The sequence below is a fragment of the Lycorma delicatula genome, chromosome 10 (assembly GCF_047948215.1).
Source record: "Lycorma delicatula isolate Av1 chromosome 10, ASM4794821v1, whole genome shotgun sequence".
In the NCBI taxonomy this organism is placed as follows: domain Eukaryota; kingdom Metazoa; phylum Arthropoda; class Insecta; order Hemiptera; family Fulgoridae; genus Lycorma; species Lycorma delicatula.
Genome location: NC_134464.1, coordinates 97,245,399 through 97,266,050, shown reverse-complemented (window position 1 = coordinate 97,266,050; position 20,652 = coordinate 97,245,399). Strand labels below are relative to the sequence as shown.

Here is a 20,652-nt window from a genome sequence, read left to right as displayed (position 1 = left end):
AAGTTAACTTATTTATTTACAACAGCTTTTTTCGAAATAAAATCTATGATTTAGGAATTACGAAGCAAAAATATATCCAAAATTTTTTCTTCTACAAATTAGGGGTTTTTTTTAAGTCCATTTTAATGCGAATATTCTAACTGATCGGTAAAAGTTCTAACAGATCAGTTACGTTATGAATGACATAACTGATAAGTTTTTTTAGTTTAATCAAAATTTTAATCTTAATTCCCGACAATAAGACAATGTATTATGTATGAATAATACAATAAGTATTTCTGTAAGAATGAAAAAGAGACTATGAAGACCATGTACTAACTATGAGCTTGTAATTTGGCTTGTATTATGTACGAGCTTGTACACAAAGCGAAATTCGCTTTTTAATCATGTTAGTGATCCGATGTTATTACTGAATATACTTTTTTTTTCTGGGCGAAAAACATTACATATTATCATCGCCCGGAAAACAAAGATAAAATTTAAAAACAAAATTAAAAACAAAAAAAATTCAGCTAAAAATTTAAAACAAACTAACATACTAAGAATAAAGTGAAAATCTAAACTAAAATATTAAAAACAAAATTAAAACTTTGTAAAATATTAAAAAACAAACAAATAAAATTGCAGATTTCGAACAAGAAGTTGTGTTTTGGACGTACCTTTGGCATTGAAAACATCGTCGTGGGTTGGGGATGTATGGACGCATCCGAACAGACACGTAACCAACCCATTTAAATCTTCACTGGTGGTACCGGAAGTCTGAAAGAAGTTAATGTAGGTTCTTCCACTCCGTTCTGCCGTTTCTTTATTCTTTTCACCTCCACAACTTCCTGGTTACGAAGTTCATCAGCAATTTCATTTGTATCCATCTCCAGAAGGTGGCGGCAAAAAAATTACTCCCCGACTGGTACAGAAACGCTGTAAAAAGAACTGAAGCTTGTATTCAAGAAGATGAATTCCAACATTTACTCTAAATGTAAGATAATGGATGGTAATAATAAAAATTACATTTACATTTGCACATGCCTTTTTATTATTTCAATACCTACCAATATAAGGTTGGGTTGCGTTTTATATGGGACACCTGTATTTAGGATCTTGCGGCATGTCGCACTTACGACTTATGTGAGAAAAGTAATGAGATTGGTAACACTGCGAACGATCTGGCAAAGCTGTGTCTACCGGTCTGTACCAGACCGGTTTGTTCATCCCTTCCACATACTCAATACGAGTTTCAACTCCGTTCAGCCAAAATATTATTTTTGACAGCGCCATCAGTGAAGTTGTGTGTTACGAAAATTGAGCATCGAAATTTAGAGCAACGTTGTGCAATTAAGTTTTGTGTTAAACTTAGGGAGTCCGCGAGTGTGACCTTCGAAAAGTTGAAACTGACCTATGGGGAACATTGCTTATCAAGAGCGCAAGTTTTCCGCCGCACAAATCATTTTTGGAAGGCCGAGAACACGTTGAAGATCAACCTCGCTCTGGGAGACCTTCAACTTCAAAATCTGACGAAAACGTTGAGCGTGTGAGGGTTCTTGTGAGATCAGACCGTCGTTTAACAATAAGGATGATGAGTGAAATTTAAACACTTTCACCGTATCATCAAATTTTGACAAACGATTTGGACATGCGAAATCGGTGTCGAAAAACCTCACAACGGAACAGAAGGATAATCGAATTAACGTGTGCGTTGATCTTCTTGAGAGGATTGACAATTACCAAGAATTCTTTAATCGTGTGATCACAAGTGATGAATCCTGGATATTTGAGTATGATTCTGAAATAAAGCGGCAAATCAAAGATCAAAACCATGCTGATTTACTTTTTTGACAAAAGGGGTATCGTGCATAAAAAATTTCTTCCTCCAGGACAAACTGTCAACCAAGTGTTTTACAAAGGTGTACTTGAAAGGCTCAGGAAAAGAGTGGTTCGCGTGATACCACACATTGCAGACAAGTGGATGCTTCATCATGACAATGCCCCGTGTCACACGGCATTCACCTGATTTGAGTCCTTGTGACTTTTTCCTTTTCCCGAAATTGAAACTTGTCTTAAAAGGACGTCATTTTGGAACTCTGGAGAACATTCAAAAGACTGTGACAGACCAGTTAAAAGCCCTACCAGTTGAAGCCTTCCTGCGCTGCTACCAGGAGTGGGAACAACGACTCCGCCGGTGTATAGCTGCCCAAAGGAACTACTTTGAAGGGGATAATATTGTTGTTTGAAAAAATAAAAAAAACTTTTCTCACACACCTCGTATGTTTATGGTCATATTGCTGAGACGTAACAGGAAGCGACTCTGCTCATCATTAAAAGTTTCTATCAGAATCGTTCCATCTCGTAGTTTTCTAATGTTCTTCGGAGAACCAATAAAACCGGTGACACATTGTTAATCAGAAAAGGTGTGTCACCTTTCCTGAAAAATTTGGAGGGAATTTCGGAAATTTGGAGGGAGCCACCCTCCTCATTATTCCGAAGAACACAAAACGAATATACTTACATTTTTATTTGACTCATTAGAATTCAGTATATTCTCTTCTGTAGCAATATTATCCTCGTCAGACAAAGCTGACCGAGGCCTTTCCACTAGACTAAAAATGGTAGTTGTCTCAGATGGACCACCAACCATCATAGAATTTATTTTTGTAACTGAAATTTTGGTCCCACGAGTACTGGCGATATAACGGACCACTCCAGCAGCGCGCGCGCATACTGGAGCTAGAACAAAATACAACTGGTTTGCCTCGGTGCCAAGAGAGCATCGTTCGAGACTCACTACGTAGAGTCATTCACCCGTCAGCACGATAGTTTCCACCTTGGGTTACGGTTGCTCTTCGTAAGGTGTCGCAACATCACCGAGTGTATGTGTAAGAAGAAATAGTGTAGAGTATTGTAATGTAGTTGTGTAAGGGTATATGTTGTAAATTGTGTAGTGTTCTTGGTGTAATTAATGTACGTGTATAGTGTAAAGTGTTCTGCAGCTCAGTGTGTAGTGGGAAGAAAAGCTGCAGTGGCTAGGGCCGTGGGGATGCCAACCCCCAAAGTCTTAAAGAATAAGACTCCCCGTCGGGGTATACAAATAATGATATTGACGGTATACTTAGCGATATTAAAGAAATATTCGTAATTTCAGGTCGAAAGCGAACGGAGTGAATATTTCGAACCAGGCTAAAGATATCTAATTTTATAATTATTTCCAGTTTAATATTACGAGTACTTTTTGTTTAGTATATTATACGACAAACAATATTAATTCTAATATAAATAGATTGGAAAATAAAAAAATGTTTACAAAGTGTTCATGTAAAATTTTACTGTATTTTAAATCTGAAACTAATCTTGTAATTTCAATTGTAAAAACGATCTTCAGTAGACGCTGAGAAAGTAGTATACAAAAATAAATAAATAAGAACATATAAATCCTATTTACGAAGTACAATAAAACCTGTATTTCTATTAGTGTAAAATAACAATTTAATAGTGTAACTATAAACACGTAAACTAATATTTATTATTATTTCTTTAGTCATTTAATTTTTAATTATATATATAATTAAAAATATGGCAATACCTAAATAACTTGTTAACAGTAAACGATCAAAAATTTAATTTTCCAAATGCTCATCTTATTTCAAAACGACCTATTTTTTCGGTATGAAACAACTACTTGGGTATTGTGTATTGCAGGTGACTTTTGAAACTGGCTGTGAAAAATATTAAATGGCCGCTGTTTGGATTGTTGACGTCGCCCGATCAGCGTTTTGTTTTTAAATGTCCTTTAAAATTATTTGAGACAGTTCTACTCTTTCCATTTAAATAGTCCTTATTTTAAAGTCCTACTCTTGTCATTCAAAATTTTTGAGTTGCCGGATGGATTCTCTTGGATGATTGGATTGTAGTGGCCGCATACTGAAAAAAATATTCGTTTCACAATATGAGCAGCTACTTATTTCATTCTTCTGTTGAAAAGTTATTTAGGAGTTGTCTTTCTCTCCAAATGTTGCAGGTTTGCGGGTCACCTCTTGGGTGCACCCTAATAAATATGTGACGCAATTTCTTTTCGGCATGGTGCTTTTAGGGACAGACTGCAGAAATTCGGCCTGGTAGATTCTGCGATGTGTCCTCAGTGTGAATAATTGGACGACACTTACCATGTTCTTTTTATGCGTTCTAGTTAATGCGTACGGAGACCATCTGTCGGGTTGATCTTATCTAGTTGGCGATCGACGAGCTATACCACTTGCTCTGCTGTATCCAGTCCGCCGCAATCGTGACAGCGACTTGTATGGCATCTGCCCATCATGTACACATAGTCCCGAAAACATCCATGTCCAGACAGAAACTGGGTAAATTCGTAGCCTGTCTCACCGTGCTTTCGCTCCACCCAGTTCCTGACGTCGCTTATGAACCCATAGGTCCACCTTCCTTTGTCCGAATCTTGCCATCTGTCACGCCAAGCCATGTAGAGACTGTCATTTGCTTCCTTTCTGTCCCGTCCCGCCACTATTGAAACTCTCATTTGCGCTTGTAAGTCTATGGGCGGTACTCCAGGTACAACCGATGCCGCCTCGTCGCTGATGGTACAATACCCTGCGATGATACGTATACTTAGCCTACGTTGTTGCATAACCAAACGCCTCACGTTCCTAGCCCTCGACAACGCTCCCAGCCATACAGGAACTCCATATAACACCACCGAAGAGTGCACACTGGCCAACAGTTTCCTCTTACCCTTCTGAGGACCACCCTTATTTCTCATAATTTTGCTGAGCGCCTTCACCACATTTTCGCCCCTTCTCACCGCCTCCTCAACATGTATAGTAAAGGATTGGTGCTTGTCCAGCCACACGACTAAATACTTTGCGGCTGGAATGTTATGTTACTGTGTTGTTATTGTTCCGTGTAATATTTTAATGTTTCGTGTTGTGTGTTGAACTCACTTTTACCTTCTACGGGTAGGTAGTTCAATTCCTTTGTTCGTTAGGTATTTTCAGTCTTGCTTAAGACTCGGCGAGATGCGTTTTATTTTCAGTTTATTAACTAGTAGTAACTGCTCAGTCGTGAGTTGTGCTGTAATAAGTGAACACGTTCTGCCTTCACTAAAAATTTTATGCCACCGAAAAACTTGAGCTCTTGACATAACCTCCTCTCCGAAAGCCTTCTGAAGCTTACCATAAGTTGCCGTCGCGTTTTCACCCGATTTAACGCAAAAAGAAATGGCATACCGTTGCGCAATATTTTGCGGTTTCGTTTTTGTGACGAGAGACACAAACACGTGTTCACTTATTACAGCACAACTTACGACCGAGCAGTTGCATCAATGTGCCGCTTGGACTAGAAGTAGCTTATAGACCTAGGTAAAAGAAGGTGTGCCTACGCAAGCTGCAGGGTTACCACATCTTGCAAAGAAAAACCAGTCTCATTACTTTATTGTCGCACCTCGTATATATAAAAACGTTTGAACTCACGGTAGTTTAGAGGTCTGGAGGATGTGAAACGCGAAGATATGTTGAAATTTTCTGGAAGTCGAATCATGGTACCCATTACAATAGGTAGCTTTCTTATAAAATCAACCTAAAAGGAAATGAAGTCTGATTCAAACCGATGTGCCTTCCCCTTGTAAAACCAAATATTTCATTAATTAAAATTTTATTAGGCTGTAACTCTGGAACCGATGAAAATAAGTACCATTAATGGTATATGAAAAGCTCTCAATGAGGGCTTATTACTGAAGTTAAGAATAAGTCCAAAAGAATTGGATTTTGGGCACTTAGTTCAATCGATTGCAATCGAAAGGGGAGGTGCACAACTAGATATTACAACAGTCCTAAATCCAAAATTTCAACATTCTACGGCTAATGGTTTTTGAGTTATGCGCGATACATACGTACAGACGTCACGCCGAAACTAGTCGAAATGGACTCGGGGATGTTCAAAAAAGATATTTCTGTTGAAATCTGAAAACCAAAATTTTTCGCAAACAATATTTCCTTTGCTTCGTACAAGAAAGTAATTACCATTAATATGTCAAGGATTAAATATTGGAAATGTAAGTACCTTTATTGGTACTTATGTAAGGTTCATTAGCTGGCTAATTTTTTATGAACGATATCATGTATCGTGGATTTAGAAGTGAATTGTGAATTGTCAGTGTAATCTATAACAGCAACCAGAATGTGTTATGCGACGTTATAGAACTTTTTTTTTTTTAATCTGCAATTATTAATTACTTTTTTCAAATGCCAATTAATTCTGGTTATAGTAATGGTTTTAATTACTTTTTACATTGTTTTTTAATCCGAAATTTCATTAATTTTTTTTTTATTTGTCCGAAATAGTACGTTTTAAAAAGTCTTTTAATTTAGTATACATATAAAAAAAACATTTCATTTTGTTAAAAAGTCGTTTTTTACAATTTTGCAAAAAAATTATACCTTTAAGAAATGAGTATGGTTACTATAATAGATTTCTTCTGTCGATATAATAACACCAGGAAATGATTGGCAGGCAAATGATTGCCTGCCAATCATTTCTTTGTGTTTTAATGTTACTATCAACACAAGCAACTGCACAACAGCATTCCACTTACTAGACTAAAAATTTAACAATTTTCCAGCCTGGTGTAAATTAGACATGAAAAAGTACATTAGCTCCAGCCAAGTACCCTAAGCACATTAACATACAAAAATACACAGTCCAGTGAGCCTTAGATCACACTAGGTATATTTCTCTTGCCAGCCTCTGTAGTGTGAGTGGTAGCATCTCGCCTTTCATCCAGAGGTCCTGGGTTGAAATCCCGGGTCAGGCATGACATTTTCACACGCTAAAAATCATTCATCTCATCTTCTGAAGCAATACCTAATGGTGGTTCAGGAGGTTAAACAAAAAAAAAGTATTGTTCTCTTTAAATTGTTCCTCTTCGTGCTTTTTATTATTTTTATCAACTCAGGTTTCTTTCCTTTAGGTTTCTGGTAAGTTACTTTTACCATATGAATTTTTTATAGGACAACTCATATTCTAAATAAATATAAAACTAAATAAGAAATGTAAATAAACTTTTTACAGTAAAAAATACAACTTTAAAAAACTCAATACTAAAACCACACTTATATTACTTACTTTGACTTTTCAAATCAGCGCCACATTAAAAGTACAAAACTTAAACAATTATTGAAGCCGTATTTTTTTACATTTTAATGCAGTATTTTTCAGTGTCTTTAAAATTATTTTTTAGTTTTTTAAAAACACCATTCCTGACTGGAATAATTATTACTTAGAAAATAAAACAGCCACTATCAGAACACAGTTTGTCGAAAAATAATAAAATCTTTGAGAAAAAATGAAAAAGTATTAATAATCAGGTAGTTTAGAGAGCATATATATTATCACAATTGGAAAGTATTAAAAATTGTTCTGTAATTTTCTTTCAGTTTTTGAAGTCGAAGTTGTATAAATTAACTGAAAATTTAATGGGACATACAAAAAATCACTTATTACAGTAGACAAATATATTTTTTAATATTTTAAAGTGCTTGAAATACTTCAAACCGAGGTTTAATTGGTAAGAAGGAAATCAAACAAGATACTAATGTGCCAGTCAATAATCAACTTTTCTACAGTCTCTTACATATAGTTGTGAGTCAAGATCTTGTCTGAGAAGCACAAAAACAGGATTCAGGCAAAAGAGATGAAATTTTTAAGAAGGATCCTGGAAAATACAAGAAGGGACCACAGAATAACTTTATAAGGAATATGCTGAAGATGATGCCTGCTGTTGAGAATCTGGAATTGCAACAACTTAGGTGGCTAGGGTATTCAATAACGGATTTGAATACTAGATCGTGGATACCGGTGTTCTTTGGTGGTTGGGTTTCAATTAACCACACAACTCAGGAATGGTCGAACTGAGAATGTACAAGACTACACTTCATTTACACTCATACATATCATCCTCATTCATCCTCTGAAGAATTATCTGAAAGGTAGTTACCGGAAGCTAAACAGGAAAAAGAAAAAAGAAAGGGTATTCAATAAGAATGAATGAAGATAATTCACCTCAGCAGGTGTGAGAGGCAAAAACTGATGGATGGAGGCCCAGAGAAGGACCAAAAAATTCAAAATGGGATGTGGTGTGTACATTGGTTCAGCCAAAAGGTGGAGATTTTAATAAGATAAAACAGCTGGTAAATGATAGACTGAAGTGGAGAGCTCTTTGTTCCTCGACAACCATTGTGTAAAACAGGAGTCGACCAAGTTAAATACTTTAAACTAATTGACAAGATATTGTACGTCAGATGTTTATAGTATGATTAAGTTTAATAAGTTGTCAATGATCTAAATAAAAATCAACATTCTGTCAATATTTTCCTTAGACATATAAACAAGATATTTTCAACTTGTATAATACGGTTATACGTTTTGTCAAAATAAGGGTCTCATAATAAAAGTTAATATCATGCCTAAAAATGAATAATTGTCTAATGACAAGGGACCCTGTATAAATGAAAAGGGACCAGTGGAAACAGAACAAATATTTTTCTTAATACTATTTTGCATATTTTCATATCGTCTTAGATATTTGGAATGACAAATTTTAACTTTCCAGAATATATAGAACCGCAAAAAGTTGTAAGACGTAAAACATGTGTAACGTGTGGGTAACACGTTAAAAGCTATATAAAAGAAAAATCAGCAATGATGCTGCTGCACTTTCCCGATATTTACACTCAGCTTAAAATTTAACATTTCTTCCAAACATAAAATTAAATACATCCTTATGGCCTCATTTTTTTATAAAAGCTTTCAATATAATTCAAAATCTAAAAAAGCTTGAAAAAGCATAAATTAAATATTGACATAAATAAAGAGGCCGCAGATCAAACAAAAACAAAATTAAACAGTTTCTTTTTCTCTTCAGTTAGTTGCTGTTCATTATTCTTTTTTCTTTTGTGCTAATCTGTAACTTTAACATATTTACGACATCCTACGGCCTCAACTATCTACTTTATACACTCCAATCTTTGCCTTGTTTTTCAGCTTTAACAGTCTTCATATCTCCTAGAATGTAACTCCTTTGCATTTCAATATATGGCTCACCAACCTAGATTATATTTTTATAATTTTCTGCAATTTATCTTATCAACCCACCTAATAATCTCTACATATGTGGATAACTACAGATTGTCTGAACACTGAAGATAACTTTGGCATGATTTGAAACCTTAAAAAACTTAAACCCATGCCGTAAGACATACAAAGATGATATTTTCCCAACCACTAACAACAAACAAGTCATTGTATTTTAATCAATTTGTTTTTACAGTTTTCTTAACTTCCACATCTATATGAAAAAAATGTTTACGTAACACACTTTTTACTTTTATAAAAACATTTACAATTATACGGCATACACAAAATAAAAATAAAAATATTGTAGAAGGAAACTTTAATATTACGTTTTAATTTTAAAATGTCAATTTCAAAAAAGTTTATAACATTCCCTCTTTGGAAAAACTATTGCTTACCTTAAAATGTAGACTGCAAAGTTCATGTATAATTCATGGTAGAGACAGTCTGTGCATTGTGTGAATTCAGATCTAATGTGTAACAAAACTGCTTGTAGGAACAACCACCCTAGTGCGGGAGGAAAAATCTCTGCCAGGCCTGCTCTGACAGCAAGTGTGGGGCTCTCACCCACTAAAAACCTCCCCCTCTAGTCACGCAGGGAACAGACATAATCCACATGGTATATACACAACCCCTGTGCAAATCACCTGGGCGCTCTTGTCATCGAATTAGAATAGCCACAGTGACATCCCCAGAGTCATCATTGGTGAATGATGACTCTAAGGAGCCCTCGCCGCCCACAGCTATCTGACACCGGTTGCTCCATCTCAGGTCAACTGCAGTCTTCCAGTCAGCCTGCCCCTCTCCTCTGCTGCTTTGTTTCAAATTATAGCTGACACCATAGTCGTTACTCTCGTCCAAGCATCTCTGTCACCCAACAACACACTTATGACATTAACCACATTTACTGCACCAAGGCCCATCATGGCAGCCCACAAGTCTCTCCACCTCATTCAAAAAACACTACGTGTTCAGAGGTATCCTCCTACCCATAAACACAGCAGCATCTCGTGGTACTCCTACTCATATGGTACAAGAAGTCTTGAAAGCACCTGTGCCCTAATAGAAACTGGGTGAGCTCATAACTGGTATCACCACACTTCCACTCTACCAGTTCCTAACGTCACTGTGCCGGTTTGTCCACCGTCCAGTCTCTACTGCATTCCAAGCTCTGAACATCTCATCGACAGCCACTTTCCTCTCACCCCTCAAAGTAATAGAATGTCCCAGCCTGGCCTGCAGATCAATCGGGAGCACACACCAGCTATGACTGATGTCACCTCTGTATCTATCATCCAGTACTCTGCGATAACCTGCAGACTGAGCCACCACTGTTGGCCTAACAACCTCCTTCTGTTGCATGCCCTATCAAGGGCACCAACCCAAACAGACGCCCCATAGAGCACTACTGAAGAGTATACACTGGACAGTAGCCTCCTCTTGCCAGCTGCCCTGGTATTCTGTATGTTGTGTAATCTGCTGGGTATTTTGGGTAATCTTTAGGGTATCATCAGTGACCCTAAAGATTTATAAAGTGGTTGACATAAATATTGCTCACTTGAAGTTGGTGTTTGGGCAGAAACAAGGGCAAAATCATTTTACCACAACAAAATCTAACTTTAAACTTGAGAAGGATATTCATCTCTAATACCTTATGAAATTGGAAGAAATCACTCACAAAGTGTTTGAAACTGTTGCAAGAGGTCTGTAGTGGTCACATTCGCAAATTAGGATCTGGTCAAAACTGAAGGCAACACCAATAATTATTTGTATATCAATAGCACGATAATAGGAACCAATAACATTGGTCAAAATTGATTTTTGTATCATGAGTACCAGTAGGTGTACTTATCTGTTTTTATCAATTTTCAAACTGTATTTGGAATTTCTCCATCAAACAGGTTTTTTTGTTACTTTAAATTTAAAAAATAAGTCAATTATTATCCGCAATGTAGTTTTAAATTTTATTGCAATACAAATAGGAACCTTACATGTACATCATTTTTCAACATAGTCCCCTTACATTTCAACGCACTTGGTCCATCGTTGCACAAGCTTCCTGATGCCCTCATAAAAGAAGGTTTTCGGTTGAGCTGCGAGCCAGGAATGCACCGCTTCTTTCACTGTTTCATCTGAGGTAAATCAACCTTAATGGCTCTTTCAGTGGACAAAACAAGTGGTAGTCAGAAGGGGCAAGATCAGGACTATACAGATGAGCCAGTACTTCAAAGTTGAGTTTCTGGAGCTTTTCAGCAGTGTGGGCAGCAGTATGTGGACGAGCATTGTCGTGCAACAAAACAACACCTTTCGACAGCAGTCTCGGTGTTTACTTCAAATTACAGGCTTCAGTTTGGCAGTAAGCATCTCACTATAACGTGCACTGTTTATTGTTGTGCACTGTTTATTGTTGTGCCCCTTTCCTCATAATGTTCCTGTACTGGGCCTTGTGAGTCCCAAAAATCCGTAAGCATCAGTTTTAGATTTCTTCCTGAAAAATCTTGGTTCAGTGAGTGATGAACACAGGGAACACTTTCAACAGGAGATTACAGCTATGGAAAACAGGTACGGCATATGGAATCTTAATATGCTAGGAGGCAATGTAATGTTCTTGTAAAGATTATTTCAAAAACTTCTGGCCACTAAGAACATAAAATAACAGAATCCTATAGTTATTTGGTTTAGAAAAATCAATAGCTTTTTAGCAAAGAAGGGGTTATTGATATATTTATAAATACCACTTTACCAAAGCATCAATAACTCAAGACATGTTTTGTCTACACAATTTTTCCCACTGAAATTCACCAAAATTTTATCCTCAAGTTAATGAGATAATTGGGGTGAACTGTTATGCACATGTACAATGTAAATTAATATTTTGTATAATTGTTATGTAAAATGTACATCACTTAAAAGCTGTTGCTGTTAAATGCAATTGGTCATGTTAAAAAACCACATGAATAAAAATAGCCTAGAGAGACCATAATTGTTAAAACTTTAACCATTATAACAGGAGGAACAAGGGCAAAAGTATTATTACTAAAGGCACTAAATTACCAAACCATATTTATTTTATTTCCTAACATATTTTAAGAATTTTTTAGACCACAGGCAACACAAAAAAATAATTCTATTGAAAAGATCATCAGCCTGGATAGCTGATGTAATTTTTCAATTCCTTGATGGTAGAGCCAGCTAAAAATGATAATATAACCTCCAGAATGGAATGGTAGCGCCTCAGTCTTTTATCTGAAAGGTCCTGGATCCAAAAAGGCATGGCACTTTTCATAAGCTTCAAAATTCCCATTCCATATTCCCACACACAAGTTTCAAGATTTTGTGAAGAATTATTCATCAAAAAAATCTTCCAAATTACTTTGCAATAATGACATAAAGATCCTACTTACGAATAGCGAACTTGTTGGTCAAGAACAATACAAAAACAATGTTATGAGATTAAAGGGCAGTTCAATAAGTATGTTCATTATAAAAACATGGAGATTAAAAAAAATAGAATAAGGGTCTTTGTTATCTGCATCAGAAATATCAGTAAAATGCTAAATATTTGAAATTTGCCCAGTGATCTTTGAGTAAAGGGTAAAGAATTTTATAATACATCAAAAATAAATAATTCTAAATTTCTTAAAATTATCTACCAATTTTAAATTAAATTGGTTAGATTTTTATCAGTTAAGTATGAAAACAATCTCAAAAAAGAAAAATTAAGCCATAATATTATTACTTACAATCTAAATCTCTATAATATAATCAGCAAACGTTTTAGTACATAATAAAAAAAAGCTTAATAATTATTAAAACTCATTTTTATTATTCTTTTTTAAATCTAAAATTTGAAACAATTTTAAAGAACAAAAATTTTTAATATGTTAAAACATAAATAACATTACATACATAATAAATAACACATACATGCATACATTGAAGTGTTTTATTGAAAAACATCTGTTTTCAAATGTGTACATAAATTACAAATATTATTATGGAAATATTTATACTTTTAATCATTTGGAAAATTAAAAAAATATATTTATGTATAAAAAAATCTAACTACTCAATTTAATAATTAAAATATATTTAGAATTATAACATTTGTTTTTCTTTTTAATAATGATGCTGAATATGAAAATTAAATTTTTCAGAAAAAATTACTATTTAAATTTCTAGCGTAAACTACTGTTTTCTCATGTTAAAAAAAAATATTATTTTATATTTTTAATGAAAATGGTATATGTTTTAATGCTAAAATAGGAAACTGATATTATCAAGAATTTATCTTATGTTATATATCCATCATCAGTGCAAGATGCTTTTAATGAAATACAAAAAAAAAATATATATACATTAGCTTAATTATTGCTGTTCCATCACCAAAACAGAACACAATTTCATATGTTACCACAGTGTTTTCGATATTAAAGTCATAAATTATCACTACGGAATGTTAAATTTCACACTGGCAGAAAAAAGTATAAAAATATTACTTAATAATCCATTAAAATCATATATCAGTATTAATAAAAAAGACAATAAGTAATATTGGATGTCATTAATGCAGAATTGTATGTACATAAAGATTTCCAACATTTAATTATTCAGTTATTAGTAACACTTAATTGATCTACCTGTATTCTAGAACGTATATTAAATTATAAAATAAGTAATTGCAGTTATAACAGATACACAGAGAAAAATATTTAATATAAAAACAGATAACACAAAATATTACTCGGGTTGTGAATGATGCAGTTACTTTACAATAAATATTCCAACCTTTAGAACAGTCTGTCAGTAATGCATTACTGACATGATAGTACATCTAGTTCATTAACATAAAAAAAAAATCTGTTACCTTCACATGAAATACTCATGGGTTAATAATGCTGTTTACACTACTGGAACTAGTTACAAAAAAATTTTGCATTCTAGAATTTCCTATGTGCAGTTTGGAAGCAAAATCTTGTCTGCAATCAATGCAACCACCATGCTCTATAGAAAAATCATAATTACAAACTGCATAATATATAAAATCTGGCAACTTGGCCACTGAAATAAAGCACAGCCATTCTTTCTGTGGACTATAATTCTCATTGCTTTATATTTATTTTATTTAAACTAATCCATATCAATTAAATTTCAACACTTTCACTTGTTACTAGTTTAAAGGTTGACAAAAGAATTGTTTAATCTTTTTTCAATTGTTTCTTTTTTGTTCTTATTTTAACAACTCTGAAACACAAGATTCAATCCAAAATAAATAAACAGTTATCCAACATATATAGATAACATAAATATGTTTTTTTTTTTTATTTTATTAATATAAAATGTGTAACAGAAAATTATTTCAAACTACCTATTAAACATTATTTTAATTACTACCTATTAAACTGAACAGTTTAATTTGTTCAACATTTTCGAGAACAATTATTCAGAAGAAAATCAAAATTAATCAAGAACGAGAACTGTTTAAAAGTATACAAGAGATTAATTGAATTATCTCACTATAAAATACAGTTGCCCACGCCATAATACTATAATTTTTGTTACCCATGCCAAATGATTTAAATGTAAGATCACTTTCAATTACATTGTAGACTGAAATTATTAAAAATATACCTACATACAGATAAAAAGCATCAATTTAAGGTAAATTTGATTTAGTTACTTTATATAATTTTCACTACCAATCATCATAAACAGCAAGATGCTGTTGAAGATGATCCAAATGGAGAAGAACCATTAGGGGTAAGAATTGCAGTTAAGTTTTCTAAAACATAACTTCATAAATTCCTATTAAGTGACAGCTATTAAGTTTGCTCTCCCACTTAATCTAAAACATAAGTTTTTTATGATTATTCTATAAACAAATCAATCCTATCCATCCCAGTTCATAAACAGTCACTGGAACTTTTCAGTACTAATCTTCTTTTTTTTTTTAAACTGTATAAAAATTCTTTGTTTTTCATCTAAAAGAATAATTAAATATTCATTAAGAGTAAGAATAACTAAAATTAATTTGAAAACTTTATCCTGCAAGCACTTATAAACCTCATAGTTCTGCAAAACCTGTAACTCTTTCAGGAAGTAGAAACATGAAAATTTAACCGTGTAAAATTAAGATACAATTTGCCTTCAACTTAAGATTTTTGTTTGAAAAAACGTTGGCAATTTTTTTTGTGTTTTTTTCTGTGAATTTGCCTTTAACTTTACTAAAGACTTTATTTTAGTTTCAATTTTTTTGAAATTTTATCAGTTTCATACATACTAATAAACATTTTATTTGCAACTTACTACCTTTTGTTTGATAAAACCCCTTATCATCCAATGAGACAACTACGAATGTAACTGATATATACTGAAATGATACAGGAGTACTTTTTTTGCTTATTCTCAAAATACTTAAAATATATCACTAATTGTTCTTCCAGCCAGTTATTCGATCAAAAATTTATTACATTTCTTTGTAGTTATTTAATTGTATCAGAAATGACAGCGATTGGATAATTTGAAAACACTATGGCAACAATGATTTTTAGATTTGTATTTTGTTCTGTCAAGTATAACCGATCCTGCCTGCGGTCATGGTTAACTTATCTAAACAAAAGTACTAAATATACAATTATATTTTTTAAAATTTCTATAAATAAATTTATTAAATTTACTTCATATCTAATCCCAGAATTTGAATTTATATGATTATGCCTTTATTTGATATGCATACAAAAAATTACCATAAGAAATAATTATTTAATTTTTTTTAAATTTCTTATATAATTTTTAAGCCAACATCATTATATTAACAAGTATGTATAAACAAACAAACAAAATTCATTTTAAGAGAAAAATAAAAGGGAGAACAAAGTTTAAAAACATGATCTCAAAAAAAAAATTAAATAGATAAACAGAAATTTCTTATTTGAATACAATTTCATTGATTGTCATTTGAAATAAAAAAAAAGAAAAATGAATTGCATATGACTTAAAAATTGATTCAGTCTTTTGACATACATACATATAAAATAAGTCATTATTACATTACAATAATTATACGATTTATTTTATCATATTACAATTAATTATCAATAAATACATTATAGATAATATAACCCTATATACTAATTTCAGTACGTATATTTAAAAAAAAAAAACATGTAATCATATTAAATAATTAACCTTTTTTTAACTTTTATTAAACCTTTTTTTAGTCTGTGGTGTTAGAAAGTCCACAACATATATCGTAGATCATTATAATAAATTAAAAATTTAACATTATATTAAAAAATGCAACAGCAGATAATATTTAAAAATTCTTACACATTATCTAACTGTCAATGTGAGTCATAGAACACGTGATAGATCAAATTGATGTAAATCATAACTAAATACTAAGATAAATCATTAATAGCAATTATCCAATTAATATGCAGCAGCTATATAATTTAGTTAGTAGTATTGCAATGTTATTAACATTGCAACAAAGCAAAAGCAGAAATTAATAGAATGATAGTTTAAAATTTATTTAACAATGCCTTACAAATAAGACTATAATTGTGCTACACTCCTCCCCAGCATGGGACAGTAAATAATAAAAATTTTCAATAGTTTGTGGTAACTTACAGAAAACTGGCAGTTAAATTTGTAACAATTTATAAGTTAAACTCAATTCTGATCTTTTGTCGTTTAATGCTAAGATGATCTTATTCATTTTGATTAAAGATGAAGACATTGAATTTTCAAGTTGATACTAATTTTATAATTACTTTCCTAGAAGTTAAATTTACTAAATACAATTAAATACAAATCAAACCAAATTATGGATACAGTAAAAATAGCCTCTGAAAACAAATCTGTTATTTATGAGTTAAATATAAAGTAATGATGAGGTAAATGGAAAAGAGAAGACTGAATAATAATATACTGTGCTTTACCGACAACAGATTATTATACGTATGCAATAAATTAATGTTTTTTTTAGTAGAATTACTGTGCTAAGAAACTGACATGATTGTACAACAGCAAACCATATATATGCTCCATATAAAAGTTATGAATTTCTTCTTTTTTTTTTTGACAAAATGAAATGACACATTATGCCTACTTGTGCATTCTATTAATGTGTATGTGTATATATTTATGTTGAGCTGAAAGTTCTAGCTTTAATGCATAAGATTTTATGCGGTTCACTCACTTATCAGTTGCCTGTTGCTACTCATATTGTTATGGTTTATTGTGCTTTGCATTTAGTTATTTTAATTTCTGCGTATTTTATTTTAATAATTGTGATTTTTATATTACAAATGCAAACATATTTAATTTTGGTTCAGATTGTCAATGCTTCCTTGCAATCAATGATTTATTTAAATTATGGAGAAGTTGTAAGGATGAAACCGTATGGTTTAGAATAAAGATATTGCTTTTCATAACGATAACAAAGAAAAGAACCACACACAAAAAAAACTTATACAATTACCACCAAGAATATAAGATAAATCAAAAATCTAAAAGATCTATACTCAATATTAAAACCAGAAACTAATTCAGACTCACCCTCAGAAAAATCAAAAGGGGAACAAACAATTAGCTTCCCTTTACCTTTAGAAGCCTTTGAATTTTAGAAAGTATTTTAAATTAATTATTTTTAAAATTTTGGTAGTTTTGAAATGAAATATGTTTTTTTTTCATATCTTTTTATATAATAAATTAATTTAATCAAGAATTTCTTATTTTTTTCATTTTGAAATTTTAAATTTGAACCATATGGTTCATCAAAAGCATTTTTTAAATTGAATTTAAACCATATCGTTTTTAGGATGTGGACTTTGAAGGAGAAAACACCAAACTTTTCAGTCGGCTGGTCAATTACAAAGACCAGGCATGATGTTAATAATTTAATATATAAAGGGCTGAAATTTAAATCTGATGCGGACTGTCGTGTGATTCTGAGGGACTTTTATAAGGATGTGTTACAAACAGATCGGAAAATAGTGATTAATCAAACACACACACTTTGTAAAAAATGGTACACGTTTGAACAAATGGTACACATTTGTAAATTAATGCAAATTTTACAAATGGTACACATTTGTAGATTAATGCAAATTTACCATTTGATAGCAACATAGATTGTATATTGAAAAACACAAGGAGGTTAACAAGAACTGGCATGATCATACACAGGGAGTTTTGTTTGGTAGGAAAAAAAGGGGAAAGCTTTTGGCCATTCAAAGGGAAATTATTAAAGCAGTGGGCAGTAAGAACATGATATTAATGTGCATCAGCTGATTGTGGAGGAACAAAATTTTCTTGGGCAGCAGCAGGATGGTGGTGTATGGATTACAGGATAGCATGGTAAAATTGAACAAGATATTGAATTATGTATGGATGGGGAAATTGTTAAAAACATAAATGGGCAAAATGAGATGAGGGTAAGAAAAAGAGAGTGGAAAAAGAGAGTGGAAAAAGAGAGTGGAGAAAGAGAGAGAGGAGGATAAAGTGCTAAAGAAAGCTAATCACAAGCAAAAACATGGAAGTAGGTTGGAAGTAAGCCTGTCCAAACCTAATCCATTTCTGTAACAACTACATGGGGGGGTTGACATTTCCAACCAGAAAGTTGGTGTTTATGACTTTGATCAACACTTGAAGAAATGATGGGAGAAAGTATTCTACAAATCGTTGATGTCTGTATTCTGTTTACTGAAATAATCAGGAAAAATGTCAAATTGCTGCAGTTTCTTGTCCCACTAACTGTAAAAAAGTTGCCAATTTGAAAACAAAATGGTCATGTAAAACAAAAGAGGATCAGAGGTAGGCCATCAAAAGTAGCAAAACTTATGCTGAATGTAGGTGACCATTTGCCCATTGCAGGTACTACAAGGAGACGGTGTTCAAGATATGAGACAAACAAGATTGAAAAAAGAACCAAAACAATTTGTACAATGCGCCAAGTACCAAAGTGCAAACAATGTATTACATCCTAATCACACATAAATATGATTAACTTTATAAATATATACACTGTTTGTATTCATTTTTCAAAATAAAAGTATTGTATGGACTACTGGTTATTTCTTTTCTTTCCAAGGCTACAATACCAATGGGACCATATAAGTCCCCCAAAATTGCTCCCTATTTTCATATGAATATAACCATGCATAACTAAACTCTACAAAGACTAACCAACCTGTATGCAATGAAAAAACTTAAAAAAATAAAAATTATTAGTCTACGGGTTAAGGCACGAAAAAAATGTTTTGGTGGTTTAAATTTATATAAACAAGTTAATAATGAACAAACGCACCAAATTTATTTTGAAAAAAGTAGGAATTATCTTAAGTCACTGAAATGAAAAGAAATCTGATGTTTCAAATAAGGGAAAAATTTCTAACTGTTCAGGATTCAAGTGATTTTTCAGAAATGCATTGATCATAATTTATGTACAGTGAATTGGATAGGGGAATCATGGAATTCTTTTACACGATATGTATTAATTATTGTTTTTATTTAATCTTTATTTTATTTTTTCTAGTTTTATTTTAAATTTGTCTAGTAGTAGAATTTTCAGTATTACTGGTAAATAGGTTACTTTTGACTTAATTACGTATATTTGTGATTATTTTTCATATCACTATCTTATCTTTGTTTTGTATGTCATAGAATAACTAAACATAAGAACTCATACTGACAGATTACCAGTTCATGGTCATGTCTATAAAATATTGATTACATATTTGTAGTAATTATCTTTTACTTAGAAATAAATATTTTACTATTATTATATATTTATGTCTGTTCATATACATAAGTATGTATGTATGTATGTATGTATGTATGTGTGGTTTCAATTGTATACAAACTTATTTACAATTTCCATTAATCTTTACTTGCCTTAAGTTTACTTGCCATTAACCTCTGACACTTTAGTTACAAAATAAAAGTTTCTGTACCTAATTTTAAAACATTCATACAGGAAGCAAAATGACTTTTCATATAAAAAAAATAAATACTGTTAAATAAAATACACAGAAAAAAAGAGAATTCTCTCTAAATAAGTTTGTTAGAACCATAAGAAATTGCCATCTCAATTAATATGGCTATTGAAGGTCTTATTGCCCATGGAAGGTAATTCAAAAAACATTTTCACACCGCTTTTTTTCTATTTGGATACCATTTATTTAGGATGCAGTAAAAAAAAAAGATCACTGGCAAGTTGAATATTATTTGTGCATATAAGCTCAGTGGTAGAGCATTCAACTACTAATACTCGTGTTATGAACAGCTGAAAAGATTTAGGTAAAAGTAAAAAATAAAAAAACTTATTTAATGTAATTTGATTAACTTAAAGATAATCGTATTGTGATTTTCATAACTTTTTATACGTACAATATTAAAAAAGAAATCTTGCAGTACTAAAGATTATGTTCAATAAGTTAAAAAAAAATTACCAATTAGTTTAAATATGAATGTTCACAGAGTTTACTTTGTAAACTGTACAAATTGTCAGATATTGTT

The 20,652-nt window shown here is 32.1% G+C and overlaps 1 protein-coding gene across 1 annotated transcript in view; it reads right to left on the bottom strand.

Annotated features, from left to right (window-relative positions):
• Window positions 1–869, bottom strand: part of LOC142330928 (protein Smaug homolog 1-like) — a 33,325-nt gene extending 32,456 nt beyond the window's left edge. Inside the window, exon 1 of the mRNA XM_075376395.1 lies at window positions 660–869. The gene's annotated coding sequence lies outside the window, so the exon portion shown is untranslated. The remainder of the gene's footprint in view (window positions 1–659) is intronic.
• Window positions 870–20,652: the final 19,783 nt, after the last annotated feature.